The 15,747-nt window shown below is 34.2% G+C and overlaps 1 protein-coding gene across 5 annotated transcripts in view; it reads left to right on the forward strand.

Moving 5' to 3' along the window:
• Nucleotides 1–4,441: 4,441 nt before the first annotated feature.
• Nucleotides 4,442–15,747, forward strand: part of LOC143254385 (rap guanine nucleotide exchange factor 6-like) — a 170,432-nt gene continuing 159,126 nt past the window's right edge. For 2 of the 5 annotated variants that reach the window (XR_013030177.1, XM_076509486.1), the window contains exons 1-2: nucleotides 4,442–4,709; nucleotides 9,507–9,707. The gene's annotated coding sequence lies outside the window, so the exon portion shown is untranslated. The remainder of the gene's footprint in view (nucleotides 4,710–9,506; nucleotides 9,708–15,747) is intronic. The other 3 variants (XM_076509479.1, XM_076509472.1, XM_076509473.1) reach the window with 3 other exon arrangements.

The raw sequence follows: 15,747 nt of genomic DNA on the forward strand, positions 1-15,747 counted from the left end.
TACCAAGTGTCTGAAAAATGAATAATATATTCCAACACTAGTAATATGTAATTATTTATATAATTTAACATATAACACTGTAACAACCTCCGCATAGCACAGTGTTAAGCATAAATTACATATATCAAGCTTTTCAACCACACTTGTATGTTTTTATATATAACAAATTACTGAACTCATAAAACAACACATTTTAATGTCATTTCCGTGATAAACTCTATAATATAGGAATTCCTTGGTTTTCATAATTGATTCACAAAAATTTTCAACTTCTGTAATGCTTCCTTTGGCTCATTATAGAAAAACAATGTATAGCCAGATTTTATCAAAAATCATTATTAGGAAGATAGACTCAGATGATATGACGTTATTAAATGGAAAAACAGCAAGCGTAATTTAGAATGTAAAGATTGTAATGCAAATTTGAGATTTTTCTTCCGTCTAAGAATAAATAATAACGGTGTGGTCCATTGTTTAGATAAATAATAAATAATAACGGTGTGGTCCATTGTTTAGATAAATAATAAATAATAACGGTGTGGTCCATTGTTTAGATAAATAATAAATAATAACGGTGTGGTCCATTGTTTAGATAAATAATAAATAATAACGGTGTGGTCCATTGTTTAGCAAGTCCGACTGTGTATCTGCTGGTCTTTGTTAACATCTCATTTACTCAGAGAAAACAGTAAAAGAAAGAGTAAAACATCCTCTGTACTTTGGGCACGTTTTACAACTTGGTGAGTTGTGTGACAACTACAGTTCGTGTAAGTTTGCTGTGGAATACAACATGCATCAAACTACATTTTAGTTTTCTTTGGTGTTTTGTAAGCAGTGTGATGCCACCGAAAATTAATCATTTTTAGAAGAATATGTAGCAAGTCATTTCTGATGCGAAGTATTCGTACTCCCAAAAAAACAGCTGCAGTATGTGAAAAGTTTAACACTTACTTAGTAAACTTAAAATAATTATAGGCCCCCACAGAGACCTATTCATCATATTAAATTTGCAATTACTGAGACCACATTAGTTGTTGACATCAACAACTACCTTTTAGACACTGACAAAAAAGGTTTTCAAAGTACTGACTCACTTAAAGATGTCTGATAGCATGCAAGATCGGATGAAACAGACCAAGCAGTGCACTTACACTGAAAAAATTCATCATTGGACACGTTTTTACAAAAGTTTTCAGTAATGTTCAAAGTTTCCACAAAAGAAAAAAAAATGTTCTGAAAATTTGCAGTTAAAAAGCAGGCACAATTTTTCACTATTTTAGTCAAACACATTATGTTTATTGCTAATTCTAAAAGCCAGAACTTAAGAGCATGAAAAAATATTATATTAGGCTTCTCTGAAATAAGGTAATACAAATTTTAAAAAATTGTGCCTAAAAGCCTATAAAATAGTCATTAACCGCCCCTAATTTGTTTAAAGCAATAGACAAGAGGCAAGGCAACTAGTAACACCAACCATCCCCAACTCTTGAGCTATTCTTTTACCAAAATAGTGGAATTGACCGCACACTATAACACTCCCACGCCTGAGAAATAAGTATGTTCGGTGAGCTGATTCGAACTACAACCTACAAACTACCCTAACCCCAGGTCATGACGAGCCGTCTAAGGATAAATAAATAATTGTGACATTAAATTCCAGTACATAAATGCGTAAGTTGAAAGGTCAGTATTAAGCAGTACTACAGACCTATTCTTGTGTGAAAGATATTTTAGATATTATCTGGACACTTGACAGAATATCAAATTTTGTGGGAACTTTCGAAGCCGAACCATCAATTGATGACACACCAACCAATCACAAACAACGTCGAGTAGACCGGAAAACCACAGCATGAGTTGAATATTAAAGACTCGCCTTGAGTCAGGTGTTGAATTCTAGAAGTTAAGTTCATAAAACTATTGATCCCTACTTCCTGCTGCATTGTGTTTGGAAAATACGACTGTTTAATTTGTTGTCTGTCATGATATTATCAAAACGATGTTGGTTGTTTTATTCAATGTATTCATATACTTTTATATTTACTTCAACTTAGCCACCTATAGAATTCAGTTGTTAATAAATACAGTAAAATGTACAGTAAGTAAAATTTAGTGACCTGTTTATTTCATCTTCTATTTTCACGTGGGAGAACAGTAGCTGATGTTTAAAATAGTAGGCCATAGTAGCTTCAGAATTGACAGTAATACTACAATCTGGTTACCTTTCATATAGGCCCAGCATGGTTAGGTGGTTAAGGCACTCGACTCGTAATCTGATGGTCATGGGTTTGAATCCACATTGCACCAAACATGCTCACCCTTTCAGCTGTAGGCATTATAATGTAACAGTCAATCCCACTATTCGTTGGTAAAAGAGTAGCTCAAGAGTTGGTGGTAGGTAGTGACTAACTGCCTTCCCTCAAGTCTTACACTGCTAAATTGGGGACGCTTAGCGCAGATAGCTTTCGAGTAGCTTTGTGTGAAATTCGAAACAAACCAAACCAAACCTTTATCTTATCACTTCCAATTTAGGAACAATTAACACAAACATCTGAAACAGAGAAATAAGGCACGTACATATGCAAGTTATGTTGAATACGTTGGTAATATAATAGAAAACAGCTTAATTCAGAAACGATCTAAGTTTAAAATTGAATCGATGTTTCAAACTTTGATAACACATGTGGCTCTAGGCTAGGCGCTCCACACTACGTTTTTATTTAAGGCTTATTATACCAACATTCACTACAATTACAAAGTTTCACGACACCCCTGGGCCTGGCATGGCCTAGCGTGTTGAGGCGTGTGACTCGTAATCTGAGGATCGCGGGTTCGCGCCCGCGTCGCGCCAAACATGCTCGCCCTCCCAGCTGTGGGGGCGTTATAATGTGACGGTCAATCTCACTATTCGTTGGTAAAAGAGTAGCTCAAGAGTTGGCGGTGGGTGGTGATGACTACCTGCCTTCCCTCTAGTCTTACACTGCTAAATTAGGGACGGCTAGAACAGATAGCCCTCGAGTAGCTTTGTGCGAAATTCCAAAACAACAACAACAACGACACCCCTAACGGCCCCCTTGTACCCCCGTCACTAAACAAAGTAATGGGCAAAAAGTAATCGAATTATTCTATCTGGATAAATGCATTTTAGCTTTTATGGTTTAATTTGCGTCAAAGAATCAAGTGTACACCCGAGCACTATAGCTATATACAAAACCTACTACGGATATAAAATCGTCTTTCCATCATCATTATTCTTGTTAAATTTACAAACAAAGTTTGTGTTTTTCCTTTTATTATCCTATTAACGTACTTCTATTATATATTTGCTTCTGTGCTACAAACTGTGTTGATTGGAATATGAAAAACATACATAAAGATATTCACGGTATGAAGATTCATTCTGGTATGAAATTCGATTAATTGTATCGTACATTGATGTATTTCATGATTCAAGAAGTTTTGTCATCACTGCATCTGTTTCTATGTTTCATTCGTATCAAGCCGTATAATTTTGGTTTTAAATTATTGGCATTAAAATGTTTGAGGGAAAAGAGAACAGTTCTGAGTTAAGTACCTAAATTATGATTATTCTATGGTAATACAATTAGACAGTCGATGCTATTTGCGTAGGGATCATGAATTTCTTGGCACGTGAAAAAGTACATTTATAGGTGCATTCGCCACGTTTTAATTAGATGTTCTGTTTGGGGTACTTATATTTATAAAATGACTTGGGTTATTATGGTGATTTAAAGCAATGTCTGACGCTATTAACACTTGATTTATATACTGTGACAAAAGTTTTTGACTAATTTTCTATCGTCGTACTACATTTATGTTGAACAAGATGAATATGGATTATTTTACATACCATTTGATAGTTAATAATCTTCCGCGTTTATAATATAGCAATTAATCTATGATGGGTAAAACACGTCATACATAATCCCAATAAAATTAGCTTCCACAGTAGGAGAACAAAAGGATTCTTGTCCTCTGGAAAATGAGAAACATATTTCTGTATTCATTCAGTACAACTTGTATATATACTTTTGATTCAAACTTTGCCTTTAGAGAAGTTTATGTTGACGTGCATGCGCAGTAAAATGCTAAATACTATTTTTCATAACTTGGATTTAAAATCCGAAGTAGATTTATTAGAAGGAATGTAAAAACAAACAAAGAACGTGTTTTGTTTACGTGATTTTATCACAGAATCTAGTCATATTGAAAAGCTTTCCAATGACTCAGTAGTTAGTCTGCATACTTACGATATCAAAAACCTGTTTTGCATACCTGTTGTACGCACGTTTTACAAGAACCAAACTAAATCTATTTAATAAACTTTTTGTTATGCTATTTTACTTCTTTCCTATACCATCACCTGGTGGATATTATCTAAACTAATGTCGTTGCCTATAGCAACGCCCCTTTCTCTCGTCAGTATTGTTTGAGTGGTAGCGTTTTAAATCATGTGGTGTAAAATAACTGTAAATTGTGTAAGACTGGTGTAGCTTATATATCTCTTTTTGTAAAATATAAGTTAAAGTTAAAAATTTATCTGGCTCTATATATAAACTCTGCAATAACGACTTTCATACCTCGAAAATTTGAAGGATTGAGACTTTTTAATGTTGTATTGCGATTTCAATTTCCAGTATTTGTAGCTGATGTAGCTTATTTACCTCTCTTTGTAAAAGATGTAAAATGTAGGTTCAAGTTAAAAATCTATCTGGTTCTCTATATAAATTTTGCAATAACGACTTTCATATCTTGAAAATATGAAAGGCTGAGAATTTTTAATATTGTATTACGATTTTAATTTCCAGTATTTGTAATTTTACGCTATAACTATAAATTACAGTCATAACTTCTGAGTTATGGTTTTAAACATTATCGTTGTTTATACAGTCCACTTTCCAAGGACGTTTTAATTAAAGGGCTTAAACTCGAAATGTCATTATTAGATTTATAATGTTATTCATTTAATCTTGTGATTACAAATTTCAAGTTTTTTTCATTTATTGTTGTAATTTTATTCTCTAAGTTTTTACGAAGTTAAATTACTTTTGCTCTTATGTGGCTCACATTTAAGCTAAACAACGTATTACCCATAATCTAAGGTACAATTGTAATTTAATACCATAATTAGCAAATTAAATTACTGATAGCTTCATTGGATTTTTTCACTATGTGTGCATAATTTGATTATATTGATTTAATGTTAAGTTGGCACCATAATGTTACATTTGAGAACAGGTTGTGACAATTTGTTAATATTCAGTTATTTGTTGATTAAACTTGAATGTTTTTAAACTCTCAAAGTGAATGATTAATTTGGTTTGGTTTCTTCTTATGGTAGGAGTTTAAGCTATTATGAAACATAACTGAGTTGATGAACTTTATATGGGTAGTCTAGTATTAAAGTTAAAATTTCATTGTATAACCAACTTGCACCTTTTAGATTTGTAGTTACCTAATCCTTGCTAAAGTTGAAATATGTACACTAGTGTAATTAGTAATTTAGTATTGCTCAGCCTTACCTTCAAGGATTAATTATTAAAGAAAAATAAATTTATAACTTGTAAATATTATGGTTTTAGGATGTTTGAACTATTTTGTAGTTAGATGGCAATTTAGATAAAAAAGAACAAACCAAAAAAGCATAGTTTGCATTTTTGTTTTTTTAAAAGCTCTAACTTAAGTACTGACATTTATTTATGTAATAGACATTAATTCTCCCATATGCTTAAAACACCTTTGCCAGTTTTGTCCTTCTTCCATATCCTCCCCATCTTCATTACTCCTTTATTATGGCTTAAGATTATGGCCCTTCTGTATTTCCTGAATCCCGGTCTCGTGTGTTCTTTCTATTTGATTCATATGCTTTTTTTTTTTCTCTTTCCTTCAATCAGCTTATTTTAATTTTATCTTAATTCCTTTGCTCTATCTTCACCCTTCACTTTCTCTCCTCATTCTGACCTTCATTATTTTTTATGGGGCCATCCAGTCATTTTTTTTGCACTTTTGGCTTCAGTTTCTTCTTCTACTGTCTCTGTTTTGATTTTCTCAATCTAGATGCTCTATTCAGCATATTGATTCTCTTTTTCCTCTTTCCTTGACCTTAGTCTTGTCCTTTTTCTCATTGCACTAATCTTTGAAAGTGTTCCTGATTTTTTTTTTTTCTTCTTGAGCTGGAGCTGCTCATCAACAGTCTTCTTTTAATTCTATGGTTTCCTGATCATTAAACTACAGATAATTCTGTTGGCTACCTGATCCTGCGAATCCCATGGAACAATAACTCTTTCCAGTTACTGATCATAGTGTGACTACTTTCCATTCCCTCTCCTATTGAGTAGGTTATCAAAAAACTTGGCAGTAACTCTTCTATGAAGCTGATTTTCAGCTTTGGAAATTTTGACACCTCCTCTCCCTGCTTGCACACTTATAATCTCCTTGCACTGGTGAGTCTTGGTCTGTTCCTGCTTTTGATATTAAACCTCCTCTTACTCATCATCCTCTCACCTATCTTGTTTTATCTGATCCTCTGCATCTTCAACATCTTCTTGGAAAATGTTTTGATCCTTGTACAAAAGAGACTCACCCGTCTTCCTTGTCTCTTCACATCATAAAAATCTTGTTATTGAAGGATTTTCACTCCTCTTCTTGGATGAAAGACTCTCTCACTTTTGGAATCTATAATTTCACTCTATATATGTATATTCTCTTCAACTAGCTCAAAAGGATCTGTGTTCTATATTCATCTTTTCATCCTTTTCTGTCATGGGGACTTGATTACTCTAATATGACTAAGGGTATTCCATCTTGAACCCCTTTACCTGACTTCCTTCTTTAGTGTCTTCCTTTCTAGTTTAAGGGATAGTTTTTGATACCTCTGCTCACTCTGGTGTCAATCTCTGTTTATTGAGATTCTCGAAATGTCCACTGTATCAGAAGAATCAATTACTATGGATTATCCCTGACCACTTCTTTCGTTTTAGGAGTTGGACTGCCTGTGAGTGTGATTAGTTTTTTTTTTCATTTCTCTCTCTCTAGCATTTCCTCATTATGAGATCATTCCATTCCTAATTGTCTTATGTCCAATTAAGGCTGTATTTTGCTCTTTACTCAGACTAACCCCCTTTCATAAACATTGCCATCACCTGTTTTTCCTATGGCTTACCTCCTTCTACAAGGACTTATCTCTTTCCACTTTAATCAGTTGGATTTCTCAGCTTATCCGTGTGGCATATTCTTTTTGAGCAGATGCAACTTACGTCCTCTTAACATCACTTTCTATCAGATTAGTTGTCTCACAGCCTCTCTTGCTTTCTTTCAGTGTTGATGTGTAGTAGAGATCTTGCAGTGTGATATCTACATTTTTTTATTCCTAGCTCATTAAACTCTCATCAGTGGGCAGTTTCATGTGACTTTAGTTTTTACCTTCTTCTGGTCATCATTCTCCCATTTATCCAAAGTCTTTAGTGTGGTGTATTTTGCCAGTAAATTTTTTATTTCTATTTCCATCACTGATATTATATTATCTCCAAGTCCCTGACACCATCTAGTATATACAACTCATTTAGTGTATTCCATCAGAAAATAAGGAGGCAAAAAAACTCCAAAATGGAACAAACTAAACAGGGAAAAAACAACAACAAATGCCCACATAACAGGTGGAACTAAATGCTATATTAATTATGTATGATGTGTTGTCCCCCAGTGACACAGTGGTATGTTTGAAAACTTACAATGCTAGAAACCAGATTTTTATACCTGTGCCTGTGGTGGACAGAGAACAGATAAGCCATTGTGTAGCTCTGTGCTTAACTTCAAACAAACACAAATGTTTAGTGTCATCTGATTCCTCTGAGTGGCGAGCTTTGTTTTGTATGGAATACTTACTCAAAATCCACATTGAATGGGAAAGTACAGTGTTAAACCATCCATCCCTACTTAGCTTGGTTTTTGTACACGACTGCTCAAGTAGAATATATATAAATGAACTGACCATTTCTGCATCTGTTACACAAACATAAAAAAAAAAAAGATATCAAAATAAAATCTGACAACACTAGGTGTACTCTTGCCCTTACATGTCACTTGCACTTACTGTATTTAGTTATAGTAATCAGTTGCACTGTCTGTTGGTAGGGGGCCAGTTCTAGATTATTGTATCTGATGATGTGGTTCACATACATTATCCAGTACTCTTCCTTATGTGTATTCACTCCTCCTTCTAATGGGACACATGAAAACCCATATTTCTTCAGTCTCAAGCTGGAGAAGTTGATATGGGAAGTTTCTTTTGCAAGTGATGCCTACATTCTGATGCGAAACTAGTTGGGCCTGTCCCTTGTTTGAAATGTAGTGCCGTAGTGTTACTTGGAAGTGTAGTACAAAGCATTCCAGTGTAATATCTCCAAAGCAATTTCTGGTGGAGACATCCAATCAAGTGAGACTTGGATTTACCTCAGAATGTAGGGGAAGGTTCCTTTTCCTTCCACATGTCTATAGTATCTATCTCATGTGAATATTTGACCAAGAGGGAATGGCCAAAATCCCTAGCCACACTATACATTATAATATTCCATCCATTTTAGTGACATGTCACCACCAGTAGTAGATTTTCCTGACATTCTTTGCTCTACTGTTTCAGTACACAGTACAACAGAAAGTTGGGTGAATATTTCCTGCTTGAGATGAATATGGCTGTCACATTAGACACCTTCATGGGCTTTTCCTTTCTAATGCTATTTAAAGAAGGAGGTCAACTTTTTAATAGTTCAGTACTGGTCCTTCATCATCTTCAGTGTGAGATTCTAGTTCTTAGTGGTGTAAAAAGGTAAATAATAGTTCTAAAGCTAACTTTTCCTTACCTAACAAAACATTTCAGACAAATACATCTCTCACCCTTTCTTTTCACTTTCTGTGCATTTCAGTTGCCTTATCAAGAATGATACTGTGATTATGTGTTGGTGTTCATGGATATACTGTGTATGGAGAATGTGTCACTTTCCTTTTGGTGAAGGATTACATCATCTGCTGGTACAATACACGTAGGCACGAATAGGAGAGAGAGTTTGTTTAAGGGTTGCGGCATGCAAAGGAAATTCTGTGGCAATTGTGCTTGAAGTAATAGCTCTTAATAATAGAGAAGTAAGATTTTGCCTGAAAAATGCTTATAGGTAAAGAAAATGTCAAACTTAACAAATTTGAGCTATTTGAAAAGAAGACTAAGAACCTTAACTTCTCATTGAATGATTAGTAAAATAAGACACCTTTTTAAACACTTAATGTTTTCAAGGGCTTACATTAAATCTGTACTGAAGATCTGTTTGAATAGTGGTATGATAAGGTTGGATTTCTGTATGAAGCAGATGTAGTTCTAAGTCTTTTAAACTGTTGGTTTATTTTATTTACTCATGAGGTATGTGTCACTGTTAGAAATATAGTTATGGAAAACTATACTCAGTTGAGATTACTGATTTTGGTTGTTTATTTAGTTTCATTTTTAGGGAATAACAATGACCATTTGGCCCATCTGGATTGTACAGATGTTTGGTTAGCAACTTATTACAAACCGTATACAGAAGTTTCTTCTACTATATCTACTCCTAAGTCCCTGGCCTCTAAATCAGTCTCTTTTTAAACTGTTTTCAACACTGTATCTTCTACCATGCTATTCCAACCACTCTATTACAAAAGTAAGTACTCTATTTTAACTTGTGTCTGCATTTGTTATTCTAAACTTACATTGTAGAGAGGATGTAGGTATTATCATGATTAGCTGAAGACCATTCTGTCCCTTGTACTATTATATATTCTCATGTTTCTCCTTGTCTGATGGGATGTATGATTCCTCTAAAAGAAGCTATTATGATTATGTTTTTTATTTTAAGAAATTTTCCCTACTCTTTCAGTCATCAGGGCCCGGCTTGGCCAGGTGGGTTAAGGTGTTTGACTCGTAATCTGAGGGTCATGGGTTTGAATCCACATTGCACCAAACATGCTCACCCTTTCAGCTGTAGGGACATTATAATGTGACGGTCAATCCCACTATTCGTTGATAAAAGAGTACCTCAAGAGTTGGAGGTGGGTGGTGATGACTAGCTGCCTTCCCTCTAGTCTTACACTGCTAAATTAGGGACGGCTAGCACAGATAGTCCTCGAGTACCTTTGTACAAAATTCAAAAACAAACAAACTTTCACTCATCACAGTTAATTTGTTATCTCCCCTTTTTTCCAGCATTGCCCAAAAAATATTTAATTCTTTCTTACTAGTATAAATAATATTAAAAATGTAATTTCCAATCTTCACATTAGCATTTGTTTCCCCAGCACTTGTGTTATTGTGTAATTCAGTCATTTATATTATGATTGTTAACTTTTCTCTGGTACAGGTTTATTTCAACAAACAAAAGTTTAAAAAATTATTTCTACAAAACTGTTTGTGTTGATTGAAAATTCCATACAATTGTTATATTATATTTTAAAATAATGAGTTTTTCTTTGTTGCAGCAACTAAACATTAGTGGAATACAATTCAGCATTTTATAATAACACTAAGCAACATCATGTAAATTTATCTGTGTACCTTTGAAGGCTAAAATTCATAACAAGTATGTGAAATGACAAGTTTAATATCCATATAAAGAGTAAATTAAACTTTTTTTTGTAATAAGTTCTGTTAAAACATAATTATTAAACACAATCTTATGATACGTGAACAAAAATTTGTTTGAAGTATATTGATAGACAGCAATTTAGTAGTTACTCTAGTTTTATGTATTTCACTAAATCATATTATGGCATTTTTCTATCTGCAAGATTGATAATTTATGTGATGCACTTCTGTTCACAAGTCTGCATAAATATCCTCTGATTTATAAATTTCTTGAATGAAATTACAGTATTACAAGTTGTTAAACTATTACTACAAGTATAACTAAAGCTTTATACATACAGTTTTTTTTAAATGTTCAATTTTATTACAGAATATGTGTCATCTTTATTATCGATATAATCTTCACCAGGGTGTTATATTATAATCAAATAGCATGTAATGAAGCAGAATATAATTTTTATAAATATCTTTAGACCTATCTGACACTGAAAATTTTAATATCCGAAGTTGTGGTATTATTGACTTTGTATGTCTTTTTAATGAAAATATAATTTAATAGGGTAGTTTTATATCCAGTGAATAATATTTAATTAAATGAATTGGTAACAGGTGTTGTTGTTGTAGGAGGTATAAAATTAATAATTTTTATGTTAAAATCGCAATGGATTAATATTACAAGTGACATGCCTCGAAGATCTGCACTAGGCTGTTTGTTATTTGTCATTTTAATTATTGACATTGAACGTGTAATAACAAATTAAATGTTTAGGATTTTAAACTACATGAAAGGTGTTGTTGTATAGAGAAATTTGGGGAGTTGTTTGAACACCTTTTAATCTTAATAAAAATAAGGTTAGGCATATTGGTTTTTCACAACACTACTTATTCATATAGTCATTTTGGGGAACTAAATGTGAAGTTAATAAGGAAAAATAATATAAATAGAGTAAAATTGAATACTTAATTTTTGAAATTCTTTGGACTGAAAATACAGCAATTAAGCAACTGCAAATCTGAAAGATATAATAACAGCAACTTTAAAAGTAAACTAGTTATGATTTTAGTAATTATTAAAATTAGAAGTTGCTATTACTGTATTTTTTGAATTAATTATTAAGCAACAGTAAGTTCACCACTAAACATCAGTTACAAATCTCTCAGTGGGGAATAACAATAACCAAAGAAACAGTTTAGTTATTTTATTCTTGAAATTATCATAATTTGCAGGTACCTGTGACCTATCACAACAGTTCTTTCAATATAGTACTTACCTTCCCTCACAAGATTAGTTATTATTGTTCATTGACCCCCTCTTCATGTAAATTTTTTCTTTTACACATCACAAGCCTCTGCTCTCTCCTCCCATTGGAATCTTTTCAATTCCAACATCTTTCATTCAAATCATTATATGTCACCTCTTAACCACTAGGAATATGACATGCTCACATTATGCATGAGGCTCCATCTACACTCCTCTACCAATCTATCACTTCTCGTTTGGTAGTGTTTGAATTCAAGTGTGCCCTTTCTTTATTGTTGTATATTCTAATCTTTTTTTCCTCATGAAGTGTTTAGTTTTCATTTTTATTTGATTTATTCACCTCAGTTTTTACCAGTTCATTCAGGTTGCTTTTTTTCTGCACTTATGCTCTGAATTTGAAAGCTCACATTACCAATTTGGGGGTTACAAGCCTCAGGTGCAGGCAACCTGATGATAGATGTATTTGCATCAGGAGATTGAAAATTACATGGTCCACCATTTTCAACAGCTGCCACTAACACTTCTGAGTCATTACTGTTTGAAGAGGAACTTGTCCATTTTTTTCTGTCTCCAGAAAGTATCAATTATTACTGTTCCCATCTTATGGTGTCTCCTAAGCCTAAATCAGTATCCATGGAATTATGTTTCAAGTTTGTGATGTTTTCTTTATCTGTATTACTTTATAATTATTTCCATCATTCTTATGTCTTTCTTTTAGTTTTTCCTCCACTCTCTGATTACATGGGGAGAATTAATATGCCATGCTTCTCAAAGACTTCTGCTTATTTTGCCTTTAACTCCCATCAGGCTGTCTATCAGGTTTTATATTAACAGTTCTTAGGTTACTCATTACCTATTTGGGGAGTGGCTCCCAAATTATTTCTCACTCTTAGTGTTATATACGTGGTTTCTGTTTTGTTGGGTCATGATGTTATATTGGCTCGGGTTCTTGATTTTCTTAGGGTTTTAAATATGAGCTCCCCTTTTGGTGTCTTCATCTTTAATATAATATCTGGAATTATGGGGCCTTAGGTGTTGTTGGTCCACCTAAATTGCACTGTTACAAATATTTTAGCCATTTATTTTTGTCAGAGCCTCATGTGCCTCCATCTTTCATTTATCAAACAACTAAAGCACTATAAAAAACCAAATTAAATGTTGTCCTCACATCTATTCAACACAAAAGTTAATGAGATCTTAAACAAACAATATAATTTACACAGTCAGATTTATGACTCTAACAAATAATTTTAGTGAATAGCTAATAAGCACATAGGTTAAAAAAAAAAGTCACCACTTCTAGTTTATTTCCCCATTTTCTTCCCTTCTCATTGAACTCCTGTGGCCAATCAGCATTTGTCATAAGCAGTTTGGTAATTGTTCTGGCATTGGGTAATTGGATCTGTTCCCCATTCTTCCTGGGGCTTTTGCTTCTGCCTTTTCATTGTCTCCAAGCCAATCAGGAATTGGTGATTAATAATCGCGTCCATTTCAACCACTTTATACTAATATCCAAGTAATTTTAGAGTTATTCTGAACTGGGATAGATGTTTCCTCCTGGGGGTGTGGATATCATCATATGCTTACCTCATATGATGATATCACCTGTTTATTGCCCTTCTCTTCAGTTTGTCCCTTTTGGATTGTTTAATCAATTTCAAGTCTTCCTTTTAGCTGTGCTTCAGCATTTTATGTGTTTTGTCCAATGATCTTTGTTTTTGTATGTCATCTCCATGCTGAGAATCTGTGATTTCATTATTATATGGCCAACTGGCTTCTTCTGGCTCATTCCAAACTGTAATTGGACACTCTTTTTTGACAGTTGCATTTTGTGATGGCTTGGATGGACTTGATGGAAACACAGAAGCCCTTTTTCTGACCCACTTACTATCTTATCCAACTGGGGGGACCATTTTTTGACTTGAATATATGTCAAGCTCTGCCTTCTCCTTCATGCCCTCTTCTCTCAATCATTTACTGCTTGCAAGGTTCTATTACTTTTTGGGATTTGGTGTTCCATAACATCACTGGTCCTCAGTTGTCATACCTATTTATGATCCCTTCACAACGATGCTTTGGGCTGGGTGGTCTCTGGATTTTGTTTCTCTGCATATCACTGTTTTTGAATTTCTGTCCATGCATTGGGCATTCTTTCATTTTCTTTTCTTGCCTAACATTTAGATTGCTAGCACATATCACCCAGAAAAGGGACAACCAATCCAGAGATTTGTGTTTTGGTTATTGGTTATCTTATGCTGGGGCCACACACATCACATTCATATTATTACATGTACTGTATAAGGTGCTTCCAATCTGACATGGATGTCTTTTGCATTCTGACCAGCTATATACCACTGAATGGTATTACATCTCCTTGTTTTCAAGTTTTTTTGCCATTATTTGGGGGTCTCCATACATGGATGCTTTTGCTATGGGCATATACACCAAATTTACTCTCTTTTTATTGCTTGTTTCTTATCCAGTAGCTCTGGCAGTTGATACCTTCAGCCTGGATTGGTCACACAAGTGTCTATGTGTCACATTCACTTGATTACTTCATTTGGTGATTTCTTGTTCACTCCCTTCCTTGTCAAGTCTTCATGATTTCTTCCAATTGACCAGATCAGTCTTGGTGTCCAAGGTTACATTGACTGCTCCTCTTCCCCCTTGTCCCCCATTTTGTTATCCCTCCCTTCTTCATCGACCTCCATCACATCTTTTACATCTTATACTTTATGTTCTGTGTCTTCACAGCTCTATCAATCCATTTTACATGGGGATGTAGATGACATGAGTGATTGGTCTTCCACAGTTGGTATACTGCTTGGGGGTCCCACTGGCATGAGTGATGGATATTCTCACCTGGCTCTTTAACCATGAGTCTTCATATCAGGTGGTAATACCTTTCATTTTTCTGATACCTTAGTGTTTCCACTTCCTCTGTTCTTCCTGTGCTTATGTGTTCCTTCTGATTTACATTGCCCTCACTGATGCTCTACCCTTCCAGACTGAATCTTTCATGTGATCAATCTTTCCCTTACTTTACTTCTGTTTGAACCACTTCTTAATGTTCAATATTACATATATCCTGCACTACATAATTCCTTATCTTAGCTTGTAAACATCATCAATGATCAGATTTGTTTACCATTGACATTTCGCATACCCTTCTACTACTATTTGTATTTCCTTTATCAGGTTTGTTCCTCCTACTACAGATCTCAGAAGGCCTGTTCCTCTTTTTCTCCTCTTTTTCGTTTATTCTCTTTCCCATCTTTACCCTTCACCAGATCTGACTGTATTATGTATCTAGTCAGGGGTTTACATTCTACCAGAGTCCATTTTGCTACTCTTAGGATACATGATCCTAATTTTTTGTCCTTTGGCAATTATCATTCCTTTTTCATTTTCATACTATCCTTTATCAATTGGGTCCACCTTTAGGTTCAAATGGCTTATGCTTCCTCCTGGACTTGTTCCAGTAGTCCTTTCATCAAGTCCTACGTCTGACTGTTTCTCTTGCTTCTTGTCTTTATCATCCAATGCAGGAGATTCTGGATTCTGTATATTCATTTCCCACAGTTTGTATCATCATGTGATTTCCTCCATGTTGGAATTGCATCTACTACCTGTGGCTGTTCTTCAGACTTTGGTATGAGTTTACCTGGTAAAGTTTATTCATCCTTTTTTTTTTTTTTTTCAGGGGTCCTTATCTCACTGTTTATCACATGTATCCTATTCAGTGATAAGTGGTACCCAACCAGGTATTCTTAAACTCTAAATCCACACTGTAAGCCATGTTGACTTTTAATCTCTTATCCACGACTGCACACTTATTGTCAAGATGAGGTATTCCACA

The sequence above is a fragment of the Tachypleus tridentatus genome, chromosome 6 (assembly GCF_004210375.1).
Source record: "Tachypleus tridentatus isolate NWPU-2018 chromosome 6, ASM421037v1, whole genome shotgun sequence".
Taxonomy (NCBI): Eukaryota; Metazoa; Arthropoda; class Merostomata; order Xiphosura; family Limulidae; genus Tachypleus; species Tachypleus tridentatus.